At 41.9% G+C, this 25,155-nt stretch overlaps 1 protein-coding gene across 27 annotated transcripts in view; it reads left to right on the forward strand.

Moving 5' to 3' along the window:
- Positions 1–25,155, forward strand: part of LRRTM4 (leucine rich repeat transmembrane neuronal 4) — a 726,983-nt gene that overhangs the window by 229,759 nt on the left and 472,069 nt on the right. For 3 of the 27 annotated variants that reach the window (XM_039527439.1, XM_039527423.1, XM_039527441.1), the window contains one exon: positions 4,346–4,418. The exons of the other annotated variants lie outside the window; for them this stretch is intronic. The gene's annotated coding sequence lies outside the window, so the exon portion shown is untranslated. The remainder of the gene's footprint in view (positions 1–4,345; positions 4,419–25,155) is intronic. 27 annotated transcript variants of the gene reach the window in all.

Below are 25,155 nucleotides of genomic sequence, written 5' to 3' on the forward strand. Positions count from 1 at the left end.
CCAATATACATCCCCGATCCAAAGTTCTGGTTGAATATGTGCTTAACTTGTGCTTTGTGCTTTGATTTCAATCATGTTGCATCAGCACAATTGATGCAGTCATATACAGTTGCTATATGTATGTTTGGTAAGTGGTTTAAGCTTGTTTATCACTGATTTCAAGGGTGACATCTGAGACATTAAAAAAAAATTGGAGGCAAAATAGATTATAAGCTAAGGCCACTTCAGCCATCTTGTAGCAGCTGAAGGAAATAACAGCCAAGCCCAGGAAGTATTAACCTAAGCACCACAGTATTAACCTAAGAAAGAAGTTCCAAATATCCTACTCCCTGGCCACCCATGACCAGGGGCAGCTCCAGGCACCAGTGCAGCAAGCGTGTGCCTGGGGCAGCAAGCTGTGGGGGACGGCCTGCCAGTTGCTGGGAGGGCGGCAGTCAGACAGCCTTCGGCAGCACACCTGAAGGAGGTCCGCTGGTCCTGCGGCTGCGGTGGCAATTCAGCAGCGGGTACGCCAAAGTTTGGGACCGGCAGATCACCCGCAGAAACGCTGCTGAATCCGCGTGACCAGCAGACCGCTCACAGGCGTGCCGCTGAAGGCTGCCTGACTGCCGTGCTTGGGGTGGCAAAAACATAGAGCTGCCCCTGCCCATGACAGACTCCATTAAGGCTGTTGAAAAGCAAGGCATGCATTTGTGTGCCTATACTTTATAAAGGAATTAAGTGAGCAGCTCTGTACTTGCAGCCATGCTGATGGAGAGCATGTAACAGACTCGCTATCTAAGAGGCCTGTATCTCTGATGGTAACTCTCACAGAGGATGTCAGATAAAGCCAGAGCAGTATGTTTACTCAAGCCAGATAGTGAAATGGCGTGTGCAGTTCTTATTAGGCTGATCTTGCCGGAATTTCAGCAAATGTTGCTAGCTGGAGGGATGAAAGAGCTTGCTAACTCACCGCTATACATTTAGGGCCTGGTTCTCTGTTACCTTGCATATTCTTGGGCTCTTTACATCAGTGCAAAGTGAATTCAAAATGATACCAGATCAAAATGGCAACTATTTACATGCACTTTGCATTGATGTAAATGACTTCACAAGACACAGAGCAATGGAGAATCAGGACGTTACTATTGATTTGGGATGGGAGATGCCATTTATTCTGGCTCAGGCAATTCTCCAAACTAAACTCCTGGAGGAGTGGGGATGTTTTGGTCTCCCTGCCCTTGACGAGATGGAGATGCTTTTGACTTGAGTGAAATTAAAGGTCAAATTCTCTGGCTTAAAGTTCATAGTTATGCTACTTTTGGCTGTGATCTCTTCAACTCCATAAAGCTAATCAGGTTTAGATCAGAACAGGGGTTAAATGGGCGACACTCCAGTGATGATTCTGTATGTAAGCAGAGTCAGGATGAGCTCTACCCTGACATCTGGTGGTAAATTATGGAAAGTGCAGAAAGAAGTTTCGAGTATTCGCATTAGCATTTCAATTATTTGCATTGGCACTCCCCCCCACTTAGCATACTGCACAGCAGCCTGGGATGGTTATTTTCACAGCTGTGGGAGCCCCAATTTCGTTGTTATTGGGGCAGGAGCAATAAAATGTTGTCACCCCGATTAAGTAAACGAGGAACTACAAAACTGTCTTATGATAGAAGGTTTCATTGTCAGCTGGATAGCGCTTGCTAGACGGGGGACATGGGTTCCAAAACCCATTGAAAAGAGAGAGGCTTTTCAGATATCTGTACTTGGTGGTGCAGGCTCCTTGTGTGAGCCAGAAGCACCAGTTCCACCTGTGCCTCTCTCCACTGTGGAATGTCAGAGTTAATGTTTGATTCCCTTAAGAATCTAGATACAGGTTACTGAGCTGAACTCACTGGCGCTGGGGCTCCCCCACTATGAGCTGGAATCACTAAGAGCTGAAATCACTGAAGAGCTGGACTTGCTGAGCTGAGAGCACTGAGTACTGTGCTAATGAGTGGGGGAGCCTGAAGCAATACCGCAGAGCAGCTGGCAGAGCGGAGCGGAGCAGTTTGTGCAGCCACTGGGTGAGTGGAGCCAAGCAGCTCGCGAGGATGGCTGGAGCGGCTCGCAGGACAGCTGGTGGACCAGAGCAGCTGGCAGAGCGGAGCAGCCCACAGAGCGAGCGGAGCGGAGCTGTTTGCGGGGACGACTAGTGGAAGCAGAACCCCACGAAGAGCCAGGGCAGTTGGGCCCGAAACCACGTAAGGTGCCCCTTTCTACCCAGGCTGGGGAGGGGGCCTCTGTAGAGAGACTCTTGAACTCTGGGGCTGCACTGACCCGGGACAGAGACTTTTGGATTGTGGGACTTTTGGGACTGTGGGTGATTTGGGGGTTGCTGGACTCAAGGGCCCCGAGAGAAGGACACAGCCCAATTTGCTGGGGTGGGTCTTTGCTCATGGTTTGACCTATGAACTCTAACTGAGGTATTTTCCCAATTTAATGCTTGTTGTTTATCATGTAATTAAACCTTTTCTGCTACACCAAGACTCTGTGCTTGCGAGAGGGGAAGTATTGCCTCCTCGAGGTGCCCAGGGGTGTGTGTAAGATTTTCCCAGGTCACTGGGTGGGGGCTCGAGCTGGTTTTGCATTATGTTTTGAACCCGGCCCTTGCTGCTATCGTTTCGGCCCGGCAGAAGGGTTACATGTAAGTAGCATTCTTTCCTCTTAGCTAGCAGTGAACCAGTTCCCCTAGGCCCCAGGGGTCACCATCTTGTTAGATGTGCTGCTTTTCTGATCATCTGGATTGTATGATGTTTGTTTTAAAAGTTAATGATACACTCAGACAGAATATTTGACTTGATGTTAAGAATCCTTGTTGGAATATAGCAATCTTTGATTAAGAATGTAAGAAACTATGGAGATGATTACATTTCCCAGGTTGCACTTTATTGTAAGCTCTTTCCTGCAGGGAACATCTTTTTTTTCTGTTTGTACAGCACCTAGCACAATGGGATCTATGACTAGGGTTCCTAGATTACTGCAATATAAATAAGAATTCATTCAGGGTTTTCAAAGCACTCAATGTTTTCATACCTCTGCTCTTATGGAAAGTCAATCATAAAACTCCCATTTGACTTCCATGGCTACAGAGTTAGACCAACACCGAGTGTCCTTGAAAATCCCATTTACATTATTAAAATATTGTATTCATTTTCTCTTAAACTCTCTCTAGTGCACTTAATGTTCAGAATTGTTGCATGCCACTTAAGTTTGTATCACTGTAAAATATTGTACTTGTCATTTGCCAGTCTTTTCTACTAGTTAGACATTATTGCTATACCAGAATATGAAGAAATAAAGGGATTCTTTATCCTTTTACTAAGGATGACTCAGGATCATTCTGAAAGATGACTAACTGTAATAGATTGGGTTTCATATTAGTTATGTCTAAATGATTTCCTGATCAAATTTGCTCAACTTGTATGTCTAAAGATTGATTTTTTTTCCTAACCGAGCCCTGCAGACTCTCACGTAGGGCTCTGAGAGTCAAGCTGGGTTGTTTCTCATTCATGCCTCAGCACTGGTAATAAATCCTGCAGTTCCAATTCTGCCCTCGTGTACATGCCTGTGATGTATCTGTCTTCTACATCTTTCTTGCATTACATTTGTGCAACACAGGGAAGTCAATGGGGTTGCACAAGTGTAAGTGGAGGGAAATTGTGGGTTCTGCAGTTGAAACTTTGCTGCCAAATCTTTAGCAGAGTTCATCTTTCTGCAGCTGTTTTGATTTTGTGCAGCACACAGTGCACTAAGATTAAAGGCACACAAGGATCCAGTGTTAAAAGTAAGACACCATTTTTACATAGTAATTTTTCTAAGTAGATCCACTTTATGCAACATGCAATACAATGGCTAAGCATGCTATGTCCCCCTCTAATGGCTGATCCAGATGAAAGATAAGAAGCTACTACCACCACCAGTTGCTCCTTTAACTCAGGAGGTAGCTCAGCTTTGAAGCTGAAAATCCAGAGTTGTCTCTGCTAAAAACTGTGATGGAGGGTAAGCTGGCTGCATTTTTGTTAGTCGTTGCATTTTTATTATTTTAACAACAACAAAAAAGGAAAATTTCATGAAATGTATCTGATTTTTTTCACCATTTTGGTAACTTTATGGTAAGCATTTTTCATTTTTTTTCAATTTTTATTATTTGAATTTTTGGACTTTCGTGAGGAAAAAACATGAAAAAATTATACCGTTTCCTCACCCTGTTTTGATCAATTCCAGGCATTACACAGACTTGATCCTCTTAAAAGATGGTGTCGATACAGTAGTCTAGAGGCTTTATACTGTACTGACAAAAAGTTAACATAGATCATGCTTCTAACAGGTACAGACATTGACTGCAAAACAGAGTGGATTTGGAACAACAAATAAAACATCATCTCCTCTTTCCTGAACAGGTTAGTTAGGGTAACAAGCATGTTCTTGAATTTGTAATTCATCATTTTCTTTTTAACCTCTTCCTAATCTGGGTATATTTACTGAAACTCATGAGACTTAAAACCAATCAATCAGACCAAATGTGAAACATGAAAGGATTGTCAACTGGAGATTTAAAATTCAATGCAGTCTGCATTACCTCTTCATTTTGCATTCACCTTCAACTGCCACATAAATTGTACAGCCTGCTCCAGAGTTAGAGCAACATAATGACAGGAGAAAGTAGAGGCAAGAGAACTTGAGGCCTGATCCTGCAGAGGCTTAAACATGTTTTCACATGTACCTTTGCAGGACCAGGAAATTAGGAATTGCATGCAAGAAGAGATGGGAAAATCCAAGAGCACTGGGCATGACAGCAGAAGCTGCAGAGGTTAAGGCTCTTGAGCCAATAGTATGTGTTAATGGGCGTGTTCAAGGAGCAATGATTGACAGAGGATGGGGAGAAGGTGTGGGAGTGTGGGGGTGAATTCAGCGGATGACCAGATATTTTATACCTCAACTTGTTTGAATAATTTTTTTGCACCAGTAGTCTCAAAATAGTTAGAAATGTTGAAATGGGCAATGTCTGAATAGTTCTGTCTCTTTCTTTTAAAACAAACCAATTATCTACCATAACGAGAATAGAAACAGAAGGTGGTAATTTTTTTACACTGCTTAATTGCCTCCCAAAGAGGGTAAAGCGGTTACTTAAAAAGACTATATCTTCATCTGCAATGTTGAAATAAAGCCTTTTGAGGATAACTTAAAAGGACAAGTGAAGATCCTTGGTTTATTAAGGAAAGCTGAGTCTAAATTAGCTACTAGCTTCAACAAAACTTGCCCATCATTATGCATTCCTTCTGTGACAAAAATATTGGGGAGCTGGCCTTTCAAAAGCAGTAGGGAACTTTTCCAGGGGCAAAAGGATGTTTCTGTGATTAAGGCACTAGCCTAAAACTCTGGAGACCTGAGTTGTCTTCTCTGCTCCTCCATAGAATTTCTGTGTGACCTTAGCCTCTCTGGGACTCAGTTTCCCATCGGTAAAATGAGGATGATAGAACAGTGTTTCTCAAACTGGGGCCGCCACTTGTGTAGGGGAATCCCGTCTGCAGGTCCGGCCAATCGTAGCTCCCACTGGCCGCTCCAGGCCAATGGGGGCTGCTGGAAGTGGCAGCCAGTACATCCCTTGGCCTGCGCCACTTCCAGCAGCTCCCATTGGTCCGGAGCAGTGAACCGCGACCAGTGGGAGCCACGATCAGCCAGACCTGCAGACGAGGCAGGTAAACAAACCTGCCCAGCCCGCCAGGGGCTTTCCCAACACAAGCGGCAGCCCCAGTTTGAGAAACACTGTGATAGAACTTCCCTATCACATAGTTGTGTTATGTACATTAAAGATTTTGAGGCACTAAGGTATTTGGGTATAGAAGTACCTATGGTCTTCTAACTGTAGCTTGCTTGCACGCTCGCTCTCTCAAGCACTGGTTTCAGAATAGAGTTCTATGTTCAGCAACACAGGGCATTTCAAAGCTCAGACTCCAAAGGGTATATTTTGACTCTCTTCTTTGCTGTGAGTGAGATGAAGGGACTAATTCTCTGGAAAAAGTCAAAAGAACTGTTTCTGTTTACATCAGCAGATAATTTTGGGCTGGAATGTTAGAATTAAAACATCAGTTCCCATTTATATGAATAGGCGGTGAAGGTTACCCAGGAATCTCCTGGTGCCTAGTATTTGCAATTTGAAATCCCTTTGTTTCCTTCTTTTGAATGAGCGTTTTAGGACTCTAAGCCTATTTGTGGACAGTGGGGCAAGCGCAAAACGATATGCAATTGGGCTGATTTGGAGTAACTAAAAGTGGGGCATCTGAACACAATTCATTTTGATTTAAAAAGCTATATCAATGGTCATGGAGAGTGATATATTGAGAACTCTATAGGCAGGACAATGTATATACAGGAAAGATACAGCATGGGCACCAAAACTGCTTGATCCCTCTGTACAACTGTATGTATGTGACTCAGTCCTGACCAAGATCCTGGTCCAGTAACTGCTGGATGTAATTTTGGGGAAATTTCCATTGACTGGAAGGGTCTTGGGATCAGAACTAGGGCTGGTCAAAAACGGGAAGTAAAAATAAACAAACAAATGCAACCAGCTCTAATTAAATCTTAAAATGATTCCCTCTAGGAACTGTCTCTATTCCCTAATTCAACTCTGGTCTGCTTCACTAAAGCATATTCTACCCTAGAAAAAGTTTGCCAGCACAGCTATACCAGCAAACCATTCTAATGTAGATACAGCTTGTATCTGCAAAAGAGTTCAGGGACCTAGTATAAGACCACGTCTACACTGGGAACACTTTGCCAGTGTAGGAATACCGGTCTAGTATACGGGCAAAGCGTTCCCAGTGTGATGCATCTTATATTGGCATAGCTGAGATTGTATAACTGCATTTAAAGAAGGGGCGTTTAGCAGCTGCAGCTTTGTTGGTCAGGAATCACACTTTAGCCATGGCCTAAGCTATACTGGGAAAAGCAATCTGTTGCCACTATAGTTTATACTGATTCCTAGAACAAAATAATCTGCACCAGCAAAAGGACTTTTTTTTTTTGCTAGTATAACTACATCTATATAGGGGCTTTTGCTGGTATAAAAATGTTATAAGAAAATCACACCCCTAATTGACATTCCTGTACCACCGTTGCTAGATCTGTCCTAAGGCTGCCAATGCTGCTGGTGGGTCTTTGTATGAAGTAGACATCTGCTCACTAGGAATTGAGCTGGTACCACTTCACATAAGCTGCCCAATAATACATACACACCCACACCCACCCACTCATATTGCCTTTTCCCAGCACAGCGTGCCCCCTCCCACTCAACCCATCCCATTTCTTGAGCTGCTGGGCTTATCGTACTTATCACCTGGTGTGATGGACTCAATTTTCCATCCTTTGTTGAACAAGTTATGCCCTGTCAATTTATGAAGCAGGACCAACAAAGACCAAACTACTGAGAAATGCTGACTGGCCAACAGGGCTGGGCTGGGGAGAGGGGGGACAATTAGTTGTAGTAAACAGAGTGGTTCCTAATGCACTTTTCAGTTTTATATTCCTTACTGCCAAGACGCTCTGAGTAGGACCTTTATGCTTTCGTTCTCTGTCTCCTGATACAGCTGATTGACATGTGAACTGTGAGGCAGCAGCAGAGTTTGGAGGATATGTGAACATAAAAAAATTAAAGGAATACTTTCCACCTTATGCGTTCAAATACAAATATTGCCACTTAATCATTTTTTTTTAAATTCTAGTTATGTGTAACATTTAATCAGAGTAGGATGTAGAGAAGGTATTTATTTTGGGGGGCTAAGTTAGGTTATCCTTTGTTTTATATATTCTAACTCTGTTGCATAAAATAATGTTCAGTATTTCTAGGTAGTGCAGGGAATCATGCATGATTATTGTCAGAATAAAACAATTTTGTCATTTCTAGCAAGGCACAGTAATGAGTATATTTTGTGATCTAACTTTTCCTAAGTGGCTAGTGATTTAGGATTTTCAGTGTGAGTCTATCTCCCTTAGACCTATTTGGAAATTGCAACCTAAATGGGCTCCAGTTTTGGGGTGCCCAACTTAAGGCACCTCAGAAAGGTTCTGATTTTCATAACTGTGGAGTGCACAATGAAAATGAAGCTCTTTAAGTGTGACAAGTAGGGTACCTTCAAATCACCTATTCTATTCTGTATGGGTTCTTATATTGCCCTCATCATTAGAAGCTGAGCGTCTTCTAGTAGTGAGATGAGTGATGTGACTAACATGGTTTAAGCACCGGTCCTCTCTGGGGGGAGGGTTATGTGTTCAGTGTAGTGTTTTGTTTTGGTTATAGCAGAGACTGCAAGAAGTGCACCTTGTACATGGAGTGGAAGGTGGTGATGTTTGGGATGGTGTTTAGTCTCTGTAAGAGTTCATCTCACAGTCTGGGGTTGACCCCCAAGAGTGTTCTGTCTCCTGCACCAACAAGCTTTACCCTTGTGGTAGAAAGTTCCATTGTGCCTGAGAACAGGAGTTTATGATTAGGGTCTTCATTCAGGAGCTTTAGGTGAGATCGTAGATATCCTGGGCCGAAACTATCAAGTACCTTGAGGGTAAGGACAGAGAGCTTGAACTTGATTAGCCACGTTTGAAAAATTAGGCCAATGAGTATGGTGGGTCTCAGTACAGTTTTTAGGTACAAGAATCCACAGCAGTAGTTATGCTAAGAGTGAAGAATCGTTCATACATAAGATCCAAGGTGAATGCACATAATAGGTCCTTACCTAGAAATCATATTTGTATATTCTTTGCATTAAACCTTGAGTTATACTTGTATTTTTTTGCTGGCATGGGAGACTCTATAAACATATATTTTGGGTTGTCTTTTAGCTTATTGAATTGCCACCTGATTAATTCTCCTCACGAAATATAAAGTGAATTTGATAGATATTTTATATTTACCTCATCTATTCTTTGAAGGGACTACAAGCCCCCACCTAAGTCGCACATTCGTTAACGCACATAAGCATGTGCATTGTTTTCAATGGGGCTACCAACATGCTGAAAACTAAGCAAGTGCCAGTGCATTCAGCATTCTGTAGTGTCAAATTCACTAAGAGTACAGGGAATGTAGGACTTGGGTTTTTCATTGGGTTTTGTCATTGAATTGCTATATGACTTTGGGAAAGCTACTCAATGTCTCTTCCTCTATTTAGCCATCTGTAAAATGGGGATGATAATATGTATTAGACCTGGTTGGGACTCAGAATTTCCATTCCATAGGAAATTCTGACCATTTGAAATGTCCTTTCATCCCAAATCAGAGTGTATAGTCAAAATTTCCCACAGACTTAACCTTCAAAAAATTTTATTTGAGAAATATCAAAACATTTCATTTTGATAAGTTTGAAGTGTTGTGTTCTCACTTTTATATAATGTAACAAGTCAAAACATTAGTCAAAATGAAGTGGAATGGCATCAAAATAAAGAGCTTGAATAATTTTTTGGCAAATTTCAACAACATTGATACATTCCCATCAAACATTTTGATTTCTTCAAACCATCGTTTTCCAACAGAATCATGTTTCATTGGACATTTTTTGACCTGCTCTAATATTAATCTACCTTGTAAGGATGTTATGAGATGTAGTTAATGAAGGTATTTGAAGTGCTTTGAGATCCTTGGAATGAGTGATGCAATACAAGTGCAATGTGCTTTTCTTTATCATTAGATTTTATATTCTGCATCTCTATTGCAAATACCCAGGATATGTTTTCCAGTCTTAGGTTTGTATGATAATTATATGCCATATCAAGATGGGGTGACTATTATTTTAGATAGTGTAAGTCTATTGAGTGCCTCCTATATAAGTAAATGCTTTCTGAGGGAGTGAATATCTCTGGTTGCCAATACATGGGACAACTTTGTTTTTTCTATGATATCGACATTGCCAAATGGGAACTGGACTGTGTCATTTATTTAACATCAGCCACAAAACCACCAGATAACTTACAACCAGAATAGTTAGAAACAGAAGGGGGCGCTCTCACTGCACCATTTGAGAAGGGGAGCTGGAGGACCATTGATTTATCCAAGTTGGTTAGCGAATGAAGAACTCCACTTTGCTTTTTAGCATAGGAGGGGAGCTGTATTTCCATTCCTCCTTTCCCCTTAGTGCTTAAAGCTACTAATGACCTGGATTTGAACTGGAATCCTAGAGGGCGAAAGGCTCTATATCTCATTACCAATCTCCTGAAGCACGCAGTTGCTTCCAAGGCAGATTTAAAACAAATCCTGACCCGGAGTCATCAGCCTTAGATTTAAGTTACTCTGCTGATAGATGCAATTTAAAGATTTTGCCCCACTCCACCCCATCTCATTCTTCCTTCAGTTATATAAATTCCAGCTAAATCTTCTGAAAGAAGATTACGAAATGGTAGATTCTAAATGATGTGGATTCAAAAGAAAAGAAAAGGTAGATATTCCTATCCAAAGCTCTCCCACTCCCCACCCTCCCCGTCCCTATGTCACAAAAGACAGTAACATCCAGAGATTAATCTGCTTCTTCAAAGGAAGCTTCAAAACATAGTCCATCTTGCACTGGATAATATTTCCTTCTCCTTGGTACTAGTTATATCAGATGTCTAAAGCTGCTGTTGTATCAGGTGTTTATTGCTATATTCTACCCTGAATTGCTTTCAAAATTATCATTGACTTAAGTGGGCTTTGAATCGAGTAAGATATGAACTGCAATTTTTTCTACCTTGAATGATCAGTGACACTGGATTTACCCCCACTTTGCACTCCCCAAGTAAAGAAGACTCAATAATCTAACTAAGAATCAGGATTTCACCCTCCATGCAGAATTCTTGTCCCCGTCTTTTGACTTTGGAGCAGGCTGTATGGCATTTATTGTTAGTTTCTCCTGCACAGTTTCTGCTCAAAACTCCCAGTGACCTCAGTGGGAGTAGTGCATGATGAATGAGAGCAGAATATAGCCACCTTGCTTACAGATCACTGCCATCTGGCACTGGATAGGCTGATGACTGCCTAGGGCTGCCGAGATCACTGAGACTAATCACTTACTCAAATACACCTGTCTCTATGGAACCTTGTCTTCCCAACCCCACTTCACTGGGTTTTGGTTTATACACTCTTTGCATATTGTCTAAATCCTAGATTGTGAACTCTCTGGAGTGGGGGGATTGTCTTCTGCCATGTCTACTTTACAGGTGCTATGGTGCTGTAGCTATGCTGGTATAGCCCCTTAGTGTAGACAGAGACTACAGTGACAAAAGGAGTTTTTTGGTTGCTGTAGGAACTCCACCTCCCTGAATCCAAGCATTCTTCTATCAACTTAACTGTGTCTACAACGAGGGTTCGGCTGGCATAGCTATGGTGCTCGGAGTGTGGATTTTTCATACCCCTAAGCGCCATAATTATGTCAACTTATGTTTTAAGTGTACACCAGGCCTTTGTGTTGTTTACTTGGACAGTATCTAGAACAGGGGTCGGCAACCTTTCAGCAGTGATGTGCCGAGTCTTCATTTATTCACTCTAATTTAAGGTTTTGCGTGCCAGTAATACATTTTAACGTTTTTAGAAGGTCTCTAAGTCTGTAATATATAACTAAACTATTGTTATATGTAAAGTAAACAAGGTTTTTTAAATGTTTAAGAAGCTTCATTTAAAATTAAATTAAAATGCAGATCTTATCAGTTTAGTGCAGTGGCCGGTGCAAGGATATTTTGCACCTTAGGCAAAACTTCCATCTTATGCCTCTCTCCTCCCCGCCCCCTGCACATCGGTTCATTGAGGGGCAAATCCCAACGAGCCTTTATATGCCCCAGAGGTCAGCCTGCCCAGGGGCCAGCTGTGTCCAGGGGCTACTCCCCAGACCAGGTTCCCCCCTCCCTGAGCCCTCCCCTCCCCACCCCCACCCCAGTGGCCCCCACTCCTCCAGGGGGGCTCCTGCAGCGGATGCATGCGGGCGGCGGTCCCCATGCACCCCCCCAGCTCCTCCCTCGCCGTGCTCGGGCTCTGAGGCTCCCAGGAGTGTGAGCTGCTGCCGCTGCCCCTCCCACAGCAGGCTTAGGGCCCCGAGCCCCAGCGGCTCTCACTCCCAGGAGCCGCAGAACCCGAGTGTGGTGAGCGGGGGGCGCACCTGCTGCCAGTCTGGGGTCCCAGCCGCCGGATGAGTGATCAGAACCCCCGGCCAGTAGGACGCTGAGCGGGGCCGGCGGCCAGGACCCCGGCCGGCAACAGCGTGCCAGGCAAAATCTGCTCGTGTGCCAAAGGTGGCACGCGTGCCATAGGTTGCCGACCCCGGATCTAGAACAATGGGGCCCCAATTCCTGTTTTGTCTCTCTAGAAATGACACCAACCTTTATGGGCCAAATTAGAGGATTCCCTGGGATTTTTTCCAGTCTCCAAACCAGGAGGGAGGCCACTGAATGTGCAAGGGTTACTTTTCCCCCAACATTGAGTTATAGCCAAATTGTGTGGCATGTTCAGTGAAGTTCTATCAGACTTATAGACCAATATTTTCAGAAGGCAGTAGTGATTTGATGTGACTTAGTTTTTGGATGGCCTAGCTTGAGACACCTTAAAGGAGCTTGATTTTCAGAGGATGGGTGCTCAGTGGACTCTTTCAAGATGTCTCAAGTTGTTCATAAAAAAAAATAGAAAACAATAAAAAAGTAGGCTCCCCAAATCACTGGTAATTTTTGAAAATCTATGTAGTGTGTCTTCATTAATAGATTTTAAAGCCAGGAGGGACCATTATAGATCTTCTCATCTGATAACGTGTATAATATAGGCCACAGACTTTCACCCAGGTATCCCTGTACTTAGCCCTATAACTTGTGTTTGATTTAAATCATCTCTTCCAGAAAGGCCATCCAGTCTGGATTTGAAGACTTCAAGAGATGCAAAATCCACTTTCCTGAGTAGTTTGTTCCAATGGCTAATATTGTCAGTATTAAAAATGTGTGCCTTATTTTTAATGTGAATTTATCTGGCTTTAACTCCCGGCCATTGGTTCTTTGTATGCCTTTTTCTGCTAGACTAAAAACCCGTTCAGGACTCAGTATGTTCTCCCCCTGGAGGTACTTATTCACCATAATCAAGGAAGCTCTTGATATTATTTTGGATAAGCTAAACAAATGGAGTTCCTTAATTTTCTCACTGTAAGGCGTATTTTCCAGGCCTCCAATCATTTTTACGGCTCTTCTCTGCACTCTCTCAAATTGAATCATGTCCTCAGCAAAACATCGCTTTTCTGTTGGCAAAAGGAAGGAGGACATGAGTAACATCACTAAGGTTACCCAGTGAAGATCAGCACACAGCATGGCAGAGAGGATTTTTTGTAAAAACATGGCTATGACCCCAATTCTAATAGGAAACCATGTGGGTGGACCTTGGTGCCTTCATTGACTCCCCTAAAGCTCCACACCAGCCCATCCAGGTATTTCTCCTTGCCAGGAGCTAGGGTGACCAGATGTCCCGATTTTTATAGGGACAGTCCCAGTTTTCAGGTCTTTGTCTTATATAGTTGCCTATTACCCCTCCACCCTTGTCCCGATTTTTCACACTTGATATCTGGTCACCCTACCTGGTGTAAAGTCTGAATTGTCTAAATTCTCACAAGTCTTGTGATGGAAGTGCATCTTGAGGAGCTATTTGGAATGCTTAATCCAACTCGCGTTGAAATCCAGGGGTGTCTTTCCAATGACTTGAGCTGAATTGGGGATCGAGGCCCCGATTCAGCAAAGTACATAAGCACGTTTTAAGCACATGCTTTAATTTGAATGAGACTCAAGCACATTTGCTTAAGTATTTTGCTGAATAGGGGTGTACATAGTCACATACTTAAATTCATGCATGGGGCCCGAATGAGGAGAGGTTAGTGGCCTTATGTATTTATTTTTAATATGTTAGAAATAATATCAAACTACAGAGCAATGAAAGTGCACCTCTGTCTTTTGTGACTGGCTAATTTGTTTCTGTTAGTAAACTAAATTTTCTCAAAATAAACCCTGTCTGGAAGATAAAAGCACTATCAAGAAGAAACATTACCTGTGTCAAAAAATACTAAATAATCCAAACCAGGAAGACAAAACTCCCAATAAGTTTGTTTTTTAAATTCTTGCTTGGGCAATGCTGGATTGAAAACTCTTGTGACTCTGGGTATGGTTTCTCTCTCATTTGCACCAATTTTACATCAATATAATGCCTTTGTCTTCAACAGAGTTATTCTCAATTTACAGTAGTGTAAATCAGAGCAGAATCAGGTCTATAATATAGTACTTGATTTATACACAGCATAAGCACTGGGCACTGCCAACTGCATTCTCCCCTAGCCCCCTGTGAATCCCTGGCCTATAGGGATTACTTTAAGAGGTACATTAGCCTCCGTTCAGTCCTCGGCCCATCTGCAGAGGCTAGGAACAAGGGGCCTAATTAGTGCTTGTGGCATTTTTGGTATGGATGCTGCTCCAACAGAAGTTGGACTGAGACCATCAGACTCATTTCACTTAGGCCCCAGAACCATGTGTGTTAATATTGATTTGTAATTAAATAAATGAATAAATAAAAAGCCCAGCAAACTGCAAAGGCCAACTGAGTGCAAAATGAAATCCTCATTAGGATAATTAGCGTAAATCATTAATTTCTAGGTACCCCAGTTGGACATATTTATTTTAAACAGATGCCACTGGTATGAGTGAGAATAGCCATAACATCTGCCATTGGGGTAGTGGGAGGGACAGGGTGATGGAAGGAGGACAGAGTGCTGTTTGCTACCCAGGGCTGTTTATATGTTCTGGCTCATGCGACGTGAAATCCCATTAAAATCAGCATAACTAATTCTCTTTTATGGCAATAACAGTTATCTTTATTTGTTTGATAACTCCACTGCAGTAAGGTTACATGAATCGCTTGAAATGTCACTGGCATATCGTACCAGAATGTTCTGTGGGGATCACTAGAAGTTTTGATGGGGAAAATGTCCCCTAGTAATATCGTAGCTTGTTCATAGCCTCCTCAGTGACTGAAGGACCTCTTGTATTTTTTTTCCACAAATGGTTTCCACCACCACCCGGCTTCTTATATTTATCACAGTTGTTGTAGGCCTCAGCTGAGCCTGGGGGACACATTGTGCTAGGCACATATTAAAAGGCTGGTGTTAGGTCTTGCACCAAAGAGTTTTCAGCCAAAATAGATAAGGTGGAAGGAGTAACAGAGAAGTGACGTGACTTGCCCAAAGTCACACAGCAGGTCAGAGTGGGACTAGAACCTTGGTGTTTTGATTCCTAGAGTAGTTCCCTATGCAGTAGACCACACTATCTCTCATACTTGGACTTTTCTCCATCTTCTGGATTGCTGTTCCCCCACCCCCTGGTCAATATTGTCTTTTATCTGCTTTTGTACAGCACTCAGTGCAATGGGGCACTGGGCCTGATTGGGGCCTTTGGTGGTTGTTATAAACAAATTATTATTAATGACAGCACCCCTCACCATGGTTGGTTTATGGATCCCAAACTAATGCTACTTCCATCAATAGGTGGGGATCATGATCATGATCATGCTCTGTGAACCCAAGTTTTGTAATAAGTGTGGGGGAGGGGAAGCGGCATAGCCAGGCACAAGTGGTGGGAAGTGGCTATGAAATTCTACAGATTTGGTATAGACTGCAATCCTTTCTAGAGATCTTTTAATCATCCTACAGAATTCTAAAGTAGGGGTATTATTCTAAATTAAATTCTATAGGACTATTGACCAAGCAAAGTATATAAGTTAGCTCTCCTGTATTTACTATTATTTGTATTCCTGTAGAACTGAGAGGCCCCAATCAAGATCAGAGCCCTATTCTTCTCTGTGTTGCACAGGGTAAGAGACAACCCCTGCCCTGAGTAGCTTACAATCTAAACAAGACAAAGTGTAAATGAAAAAAGGCATATTCTCCAGATTTTAAAGAGGGAGGACTTAGACACAGAGAAATTAAATTTCTCGTCCAAAGTCATGCAAGAACTCAGTAATTGAACCCAGATCGTTTGAGTCCCAACTGAACGCCTTACTCATCCTTGCATAAACCTCTGGTCAATGTGTTATGAACCACTCAGGGTTGCTTCCATCCTAACCGGTATTGTTCCCTTAGCATTCATTTGTTGAACTGAAGGAAAAATGCAGGACTCTCTTGTTCCTTTTCTAGAACTAGCTCTGGCCTGTGAATAATTTATCTTGCTGCAAGGGAGGAGGCATCAATAGGTCCCATTGGTCCAAAGTGTTTAAGCAAGGTGTACAAAGTTAAACTGTGCGGAAGATGAAATAGAATGCTTGGAAGGTTACAAAAATATATGGATGCTGGGAAGTTATTTATTGTATTATTTATGTTGAATACACTCCATTCTTTGTAGCAAACAAAAGTGATATTTCTTAAGGCTATCATGCTGTCTTAAACTCTTAAAAGACAAATAATCTTTGTTCTTTTACTTAGAATAATAAAGAAATGTTTTATTTAAAAGATTTAATACTTTGGCTTTTCATCCAGCCAGAGAAAATCATTCTCTCGAAGATTAAAAATACGTAAATTACTTCCTTTCCCCATTCCTTGACTGCTTATTATGGATTGGCTGCCTCTTTCCCTTTCGTAATAGAAGTTACAGTCCTGAAGCCAGAAACTTTTTGGCAAGACAAAGGCAGAGCTATCACAGCAAGGAGAGAGGCAAATGTGAATGTCTTTAATTGGATGAGATCTTTTTTTTTCCCGTGGGGAAATAGACGATTTGCAATGTATCCTTCCCCCTGGATTTCATAGAAGACGACTACAGTAGCAGATAGTCTTTAAAGTAATGTCTTGAAGTGTTTCTATCTATGACAGAGTTTCATACAAAAGACAAAACTATGTTTTATTTACTTCCATTTTTTTCTTGTATGAGAGATGGAAGGATGGTCTGGTGGTTAAAGCACTTTTGGATTCAGTCCCTGGCTTTGCCATAGACTCCCTGTGATACATTATCCCTGTTCTATAGATTGGGGCAAGGAGCATCTTTTTGTTTTGTTCTGTTTTGTTCTGTGCATGTAGTAAAGTGGGGCCTTGGTTCATGACTAAGGCTCCTAGGAGCTGTTATTACAAATGATGATAGAGCTGGCATTTCTGTGGGAAATGTATGTTTTTGATTAATTTTTTCAGGGTTTTGTTTAAAAAAGGAAAATTTGAAAACTAAAAATGTCTGTTTTGGGCTGGATTTTTTTTTCAGTTTTTGAAAACTGGAGGTTGGGGGGAACAGTTACTGACCCCCCCCCCCAAAAAAACGCAAAAAATTGATGAAAATTTAAATTGTTTTGTTTTCATCATTTTTTTCTGAGCAGTTCTACCTTACTCAAGTTGTCATCCTTCTGTGCCTCACTTTTCCAACTGTATAATGAGGAGATATTTTCTTTCCCATATATTGTATCTACTTTGTCTATTTAGATTGATAGTTCTTTGGGGCAGAGGCCATCTCTTATTATACGTCTGCAGAGTGCCTAGCACAATGGGACTGCAGGTGCTACTGTAATACAGATAATTAACAACAGTGGAGACAGAGAGAAACCAAATGGCTTAAGTAGCGGTAAGAATAACTATAGTTTTTAGAGCTAATTGACCAGGTTTTATTTTCTGTTTGGTGCTGCTTTTAAAATCTTTGATTGTTATACAAGAAAAGAGGAATTGTAAATTTAATATGATCACGTTCAGGAAAGAAGGTCTAAGTACTCTGTGTTGACCTGGAGATAAAATGTGTCAAACGGGACCTTTCAGCATCTGGATGTGATAAAAAAGAGACCACACGATGTAAATGAAATCTGTCTGCTCTAGATGAATAGTTAATGTGACCTTCTTTATTCACCGCTTATGAAAAGAGATGTGAAATGTAGTCACAATTAAGTCTTCGTACTGTTGTATTTGTACGAATCCCAGTGCTTTCAATGTACCTAAATGGAGGTATTACGGTAAATGATCTGTTGAAGAAGGTTAGCGGCGCTTCCCAGCAGGAGCACATGTAACTGATGTTTTGTGATCTGTATTGGCTACCTATTCGTTTCTAGGTGGAGTGTAAGATTATCTTTAATTCCTAGAGCCCAAAGAGACAGATTTTCCAAATAGCTTGTGTCATGCTTACCACTGACTACAACTCACATAGGTGTTTGGGCCTTGACTTTTTCCTGAGGTGGAATTCTGCTATTTGCCTAGCTGGGTTACAGTCCCCTATGAACCAACTTTGATTAGCTCAGTGGATCCAACTGACCTTGCAAAGGTTACTCTTTGGGAGCCTTTGACAGCAGTTGATTAAAGTGACTTAAACAAAGCGTTATTCATCCATCAATACACAAAGCCTTTGGCAAAAAGGGCACCCACAGTAAAAGGACTATACTGATGTGTATTGTACCATCAGTAAAAGGCATGGATATTCCTTACACCTTTGTAAGTTCTCCTCAACCCACCTAACTCCATCTCTATCAGTGTGTAGCAGCTGCTCCTGCTCACAGCATCTGTGTGTCTCAGTCAGACTGTTTTTTTTTTTCTTTCTTGTTCTGGCTAGCTAGTCTGATCACTTCTCCCTCCCTTTCTGCCAGGGGCACCTTTTTAATGAGTCAAGGTCTTTTGATTTCTAGCTTAATTTAGCTCTGGGAAGAGTAACATATCCCAGCTTGAATGGTGCCAGTGAGATGAAATTCTCTCACCAACTGACCGTCCAGCCATTGTTGTCTTAACTCCTTGTTTTATCTTCCCTGCTTGGTTTTATCACAAGGCCATTACAGCCTCCTTTGATTTAACTCTGTGTGTTCAGTCAGGCAACAATATTGTACTAGGAAAGTGAGGAACACAAAATATTCATAATAGATAATAGATGTTTCCCCATTCATCACAGCTCAGCTCCTATTTTAGGCATTTAAATGAAGTGACCCGATTTTCAAAAGAGCTCAGCTTCCAATGGGGATTGGCCCTAAATGACTTGAGATCAGCCTTAGTCTCCTGGTGCCAAACTTCACAACCTTGAAGAGCAAAGATTCAAAAGAGGTGCAGCTGAATCAGAGCATTATCCTTACCCTTTCGAACCAGCTTCCCCAACTTTGTCTGTGCAATGATATATGTTAACTTGCAGTATATTGAGCTGTCAGGTATCTCTGTGTGAGCAATAGATTTCCACACAAGATGTGGTCCCTGGTAAACAATATGAGACAAAGCTGTGACTCGAGATGTGTGGATACTGATTTGCTTTTATACTCTTCTTTAAGAAGGATTGTAATTCCATGTATCTTGACAGTCCGCAACATTCTAGATTTCTCGACCTGCCTGGTATGTTGCCAAGTGTATATATTTACTGTGGTTTTTGAAGAGAATGAGGGTTGAAACTTGTCTGAGGATGGGAAATTTTGTGGCTGTGTCAAAGGTGCATAGAGTCTCAAGAAAAATGCCTTTTTGTTTAATATTTTATAAACTGATATAAATAAATATACAATCTCTCACTTCTGAAGTTATGAAATGCTTTTACATAATCAGCCCTATGACCACAGTGACAACAGTTGCATTCTCAATTCAGATAAATTGCTGACATCAATGGAGTTATGCTGATTTAGGCCAGCCCTCAATGTGAAATGGATAGCTGTTCTGTGACTGTCAGAAATTAATCCGCTCCTAGTGGATAGCTGTTTACATAGAAAACTCCTATCAATGGCAAAGAGTTCAAGGACTAAAAAGACTGAATAATATGATATCAGATTGTTGACTCCTTCCTTTGTTACAAGAGAGTCCTTTTGTATTCAAGTAACAACACAGATCCCTCATTCCTCCTCTCCATAAGCTTATGCACCATGAGGCATTAATCAGAACCTAAGAAGGCAAAGTACTTGTGGGAGGACCTTGTTAAAATGCTGGTAGATCGCTGCATCTTTGGTGAATAACTTGGTAACTCTCTGACATGTGTCTGACGAAGTGGGTATTCACCCACGAAAGCCTATGCTCCAATACTTCTATTAGTCTATAAGGTGCCACAGGTCTTTGTCGCCTTTTACGGATCCAGACTAACACAGCTACCCCTGTGATACTCTCTAGAATTGTTAACTTGGTACCTTTCTTGAGCACTAAGAATGTGGCCCAGCAAAGCACTTAACTCTGAGCATGTGTGTAGTCCCATTGCCTTTATGTGCTTAGAGTTGAGAATATGTATGAACGCTTTGTCGGACAGGAGTCTATATGCACTTTAGGGGACTGATCCAAAGCCCATTAAAGTCCATGGAAAAACTCCCACTGGCTTTGGAACAGGCCCTAAAAGAATGTTTAGAGGCGTTGACTTCGCTATCGTTTGTTCCTGCAGTCACAGTCCAGACAGCTTCATGTCAAAGCATTCCATTAGCCAAACCATGTACCTACAAGGATTCAAAACAAACAAACAAAAAAAAATCGTTCCTTCACACAAGAGCCCTTTCCTGCTCCGGATCAAGATCCTTCTAGCATTGGCAAAGCAATCAGTGTAATTCTTCTGCAGCATAGATTATGACATAAAAGCAAGAAAACAAGCAGCATTGATTGGTTTTGTAATAAGATGACAAGTTTGCTTTGATCACCGCTTTCAGAGGTGATGAAAATGCCCTTTCCACTTTTTTTTTTCATTTGATGGTACATCAATATATGTCTCTAACTCTTTTGAACACACTGCAGGTTTTTCTCTATTTTGACCTCTAGGAAGGCAAGTAGGTGGGTGGGGAAAATATGTCTGCCATCCAAAACCAGTGCTACTCCTACTTGTGCCCCAAACCCTCCCCTATTCAGTTGCATGTATTTTAATTGTGTATACATTCTGTTAAAATGCAGCTGGACCAGGGGAATTGGTGCAAGGATGTCAGTTCCTGGTGCTGTAGTCATCTGTATGTATGATTATTTCTCCATGGTCAGACAATGGTTCTATCTACTTTGGGTAATGTACTATCTGAGCACTTGGCCATCTTTTATGTATTTATCCTCGTAACACCCTTAGGGGGTAGGGGAATTCTATTATTTACAGATAAGGAACTGAGCAACGGCAAGGCTAAGCGACTTGCCCAAAGTCGCACTGGAAATCTGTGGCAGAGCAGGTACGTTAACTCAGGTCTTCCATGTCCTAGGCTAATTGCACTAGTTACTACTTCGCAGAAAAAATGGCAACTCAGTAGGCATTGCTCCAACAGTGATTTCCACCTGAAGCCAAGATGTGAACAACTCCTTCCAGCTGTAGTCCGCATGCTGAAACTTCACCGAAGGTGTAATGAGGGGAAGATCAGAGGTGCCTTGAACCACTGAAGTTGCCCACCCACAGATAAACCTTTATAACTGTTCACTTTGAGAAGCCTGCATTTCGGAGGCAAGTCTGAGTGGGAACATACCTCTTAGTAGGCTGAAAGTGAATCCTAGCCTGAAGTAAAGGTTAAAATATTTCAAAGCTCCAAGGTTTCTGACCATTGGTTCCAGCAGAGCTGCTGAAAGAAAATGTCATGTTCAAGAAGACCAGGGTGCCGTAAGCACATACTGAATGTTGTATATTTGTGTATGTGTATATGAAGTCAGGACAAGGTGATCCAGAGGCCAGACTAGTGACATCAGTAGAAAGACAACTAAGAGGAGAAGGAAGGAGCAGGCAATTTTAACTCAGCTCAGGAAAATTTCCCTTCTGCCTTCCTTTAGAAGACAAAGGGATAGAGCAGAATGGGTGCTAATTTCTTTCAGCACTTTCAGTTTGTTCCTAATGTGTTGGGGGTGATTATTAGATGTAGTGACAAAATAACTCCCCCTAATACTGTGAGGATATATAAGAAAAGAAGGGATGGGAAAGGCAAAATAGGTATGTCTAGTGATTTTCCCTTTTCTCAGTTGACTTTCACAGACACTTAATTTTTGCATCACTGTTGGCCATTGCAAAGGGCTCGTACATTGGCTCCGTGGAGGTTGGGATTGCATGCCATGCAAATAGAAAGGAAGTCTATGGTCTCTAGCTTTGGGTTAATCTGCATTGGTCTTAATCATTTGTAATCACTGCTGTATCCCAAACTCTTGTTTGTGCAGATCGTAAAACCACCATACAGTTTGTGAAACTGATACTTAAGGGATTTGCCAACCTGTTTGGATGAAGAAGGAACAGGCTTGAACTCTCACTGAAAATTCTTACTTATATCCAGAGTGGTCTTTTTGTTAATGTTAAAAATAATAGGATAACTCCCCCCCCCACCATTATGTTTCAGTTTCATGCAACAGGATTGTTGCTTCCTATTATCTTACTGTGACCAAATAAAGAAGCCCCAAAATACCATACAAAAGACTTCACATGAAGCCCAGCTCTTCAGACTCGAGTTCAAATAAGCGTCCAGATCTTTGGATGTGTATCCACACTGAAGCTCCATCCAGACTTTCTGTAGTTAACCCATCAAGTGGCATTTTCAAAGATGGTTGAACTTCTCTCCTGTTGAAATCAGTGAGAGATCTACCATTAACTTCAGTGGGATCAGTGTTAAGATAATATAGACTGCTTTTGAAAATCTAGTGCTGCCAGTTTTCATGATTTTATTGCTTGTCTTGCATATTGTGTGTATGTATGTATTGGTTTTTTTAAAACCCCAGCTCCTGGAGTCATGTGATTATATGAGAATCTCAACTTTCATTTTTTAAGCAAGTTTCTAGTCCATATAGTTGCAGAGAGAAAAGCCTAAAAATGTGATACCTAAAGGCTCACAGAACACAAGGCAAATTAAAAAAAACCCCAAGTTTATTATCCTTTAAAATATAAATTGGGGGAGGGGGGTTGATTCATGATTTTTGCACACTTGGGGTTGGCAAGATTGAAAATTCCACCCATAAATATAACACATTGGCCAGGGAAGCTGAGTTGCATTAACAGGCCTGTGTGAAGGAAGTCTGGCTAACACTAGTGCGGAAAGCTCACTTTCGTGAACAGTACGCTCACTCTGATGGATGTATCTTTTGAAGAAACGAAACAACAAGGAAGCTGAAGTTGTTGGAGAACATATTCATTTTTAACAGAATGAAAGCAGCAGCCTCTTCCACAAGGCAATTTTTTCCCCACGGTTTATTGACAAGAATTTCAAAAAGTAACTTGTGAAACTTTAAAAACTGAGCAAAAATGCAGCTTGTTGTATATCCGTTGCTCTACAAAACTTTGTCTGCTGCAGGGATGTTGAGATGAGAAAGGTTAGCAACTGATGTAGCTGAACAGTGTTACAAGAAAAATAACCCAGTTATGTCTAGAGTATTCAGATCATTAACAAGTTCTAAATTGGTAAGAGATAGCAGTGTGGTCTAGTGGATAATGTAAGGGACTGGGTTAAATTGTGTTCATAGAATCATTCCTGACTCCATTACTGTGACTTTTAACATGTCCCTTAATCTCTTGAGTTTCCCCCTCTACAAAATGAGGTTAATATTTGGGCCCTCTATAGACTAGGAAAATGAGGTGTGATGGGTAAAGTGCCAATTAACAAGTTTTAAAATTCAATTTAGCACCTAGTGTAGACAAAAGTGGTGGAGTTGAAAATGTGTAAGATGGCCATAGTTAATGCTTGGTGTTTAATTATGCATTAATGAAGATGTATTGTTCAACATTTGCTGAATAAATATCCTTCATTCTCCTAGTCTAGACAGTGCCTTGCAGTGTGTGTTGGATGGAATTCATTAAAGGCCAAATTCTGCTACCGTTACTGTCATTGAATAGTATTTTGCCCTGGAATTCAAATCCTGTTGGATCTAATTGGCCTTCATCTTAACCATACTTTGCCAAGAAAATGATGAATTCAAGTGTCTCAGGTGAGACAGCTTCCCCGTCTCAGGGCTGCTTGCTCTGAAAATTCTAACCATCTCTAGCTGCGTTTTCATGGTCGTTCAGTGCTGACGCAGAAGTTGAGGGTGCCATTTGTTGAACACATTCATTGTGCCACCACTACTTGCATCGCTGAGAGATTTGCCAAGCCAAGCCTGAGCCAGCCTAGTGCCACTTAGCTTGTGAAATCTGACAGGAAGGCAGCAGGTAACAAAATTGCTATGCTCTAACAGAGCAGCTTTCACAATAGGATCTCCATGAGTTTTACAAACACTGATTGACCTAGTGGTTTTAACTAAAAATGCTTGCAGACCACAAACGTTCTGAAAGTTTGTTAGCTTGAAATTGTGCTTACAGGGTCAGAGCCTCAGCTAGTGTAAATCAGCATAGTTCCACTGAAGTCCAAGAAGCTCTGAGGCTCTCTCTCAAAAAGATGTGAAGGAGCTTGATGCCATGCCAAAGAGTGGCAGGTCTTTGAAAGATGCTACATGCTCTTTCCAAATTTATTTGACTCTAGGGCATAATAGATCTGAGATCATTGGTGGAGTTGCTGTTTCTGGGATTGCTTCGAAATCTAAATTTTGGCTTGGATTTTGCAAGATTTCCAAGATTTATGATGGGGATTCCACAACGTCCCTTGGTAACTTTCAGCACAGGACTAGATGGCCTACTGAGGTCCCTTCCAGCCCTACCTTTCTATGAGTCTGTGGTGCTGAGGTGGGAGGAGAGTAGGTGAGCATAGTGCTGGCACAGTCCCCAGACACTACTCGGAAACACTCACTTTTACAGGGTTTGGCACTGTGTGGTCTCCATATATTCCTGTTGGGCTGTTGAGGTGGACCACAGCAATTGCCTGTTTGGAAGATTATGGTCTTCCACTCGTATGAGGACAAGGACTGGGACTGTGCTTGTCCCCTGTACAAAGGACCAAGGGGGCGAGAAGAGACTGCTTATGTTCTCCCTCCCCAGTCGTCATGTGCTGGGAAGTCAAGAACTAGGAGTCTGCAGCAGGGCAAAAAGTGAGGGAGAAAAGGCTCCTTCTGGCCGGCATCACCCACTACATACACCTGTGCACAGCAAGGCACATTCTACCCATTAGAATGAAACTAAGTGCAGGGAGTCCAAGCCATTTCCTCTCTGTTAGGTCTGAGCTGAGAGAAAGGACTGTCTCAAGTTCAGCAGATCTGCAACAATTCAGGTCAAACTTTGTGACGCTTCGGGCAAGACACGTAATCTCTCTGTGCCTCAGTTTCCCATCTGTTAAAAAAGGGGGGGATATAACTTATTTTCCTTTGTGTTGTGTACTTAGACTGTGAACTTCTCATGGCAGGGACTCGCTCTTACTAT

This window comes from Mauremys reevesii, linkage group 2 (assembly GCF_016161935.1).
Source record: "Mauremys reevesii isolate NIE-2019 linkage group 2, ASM1616193v1, whole genome shotgun sequence".
Lineage (NCBI taxonomy): Eukaryota > Metazoa > Chordata > Testudines > Geoemydidae > Mauremys > Mauremys reevesii.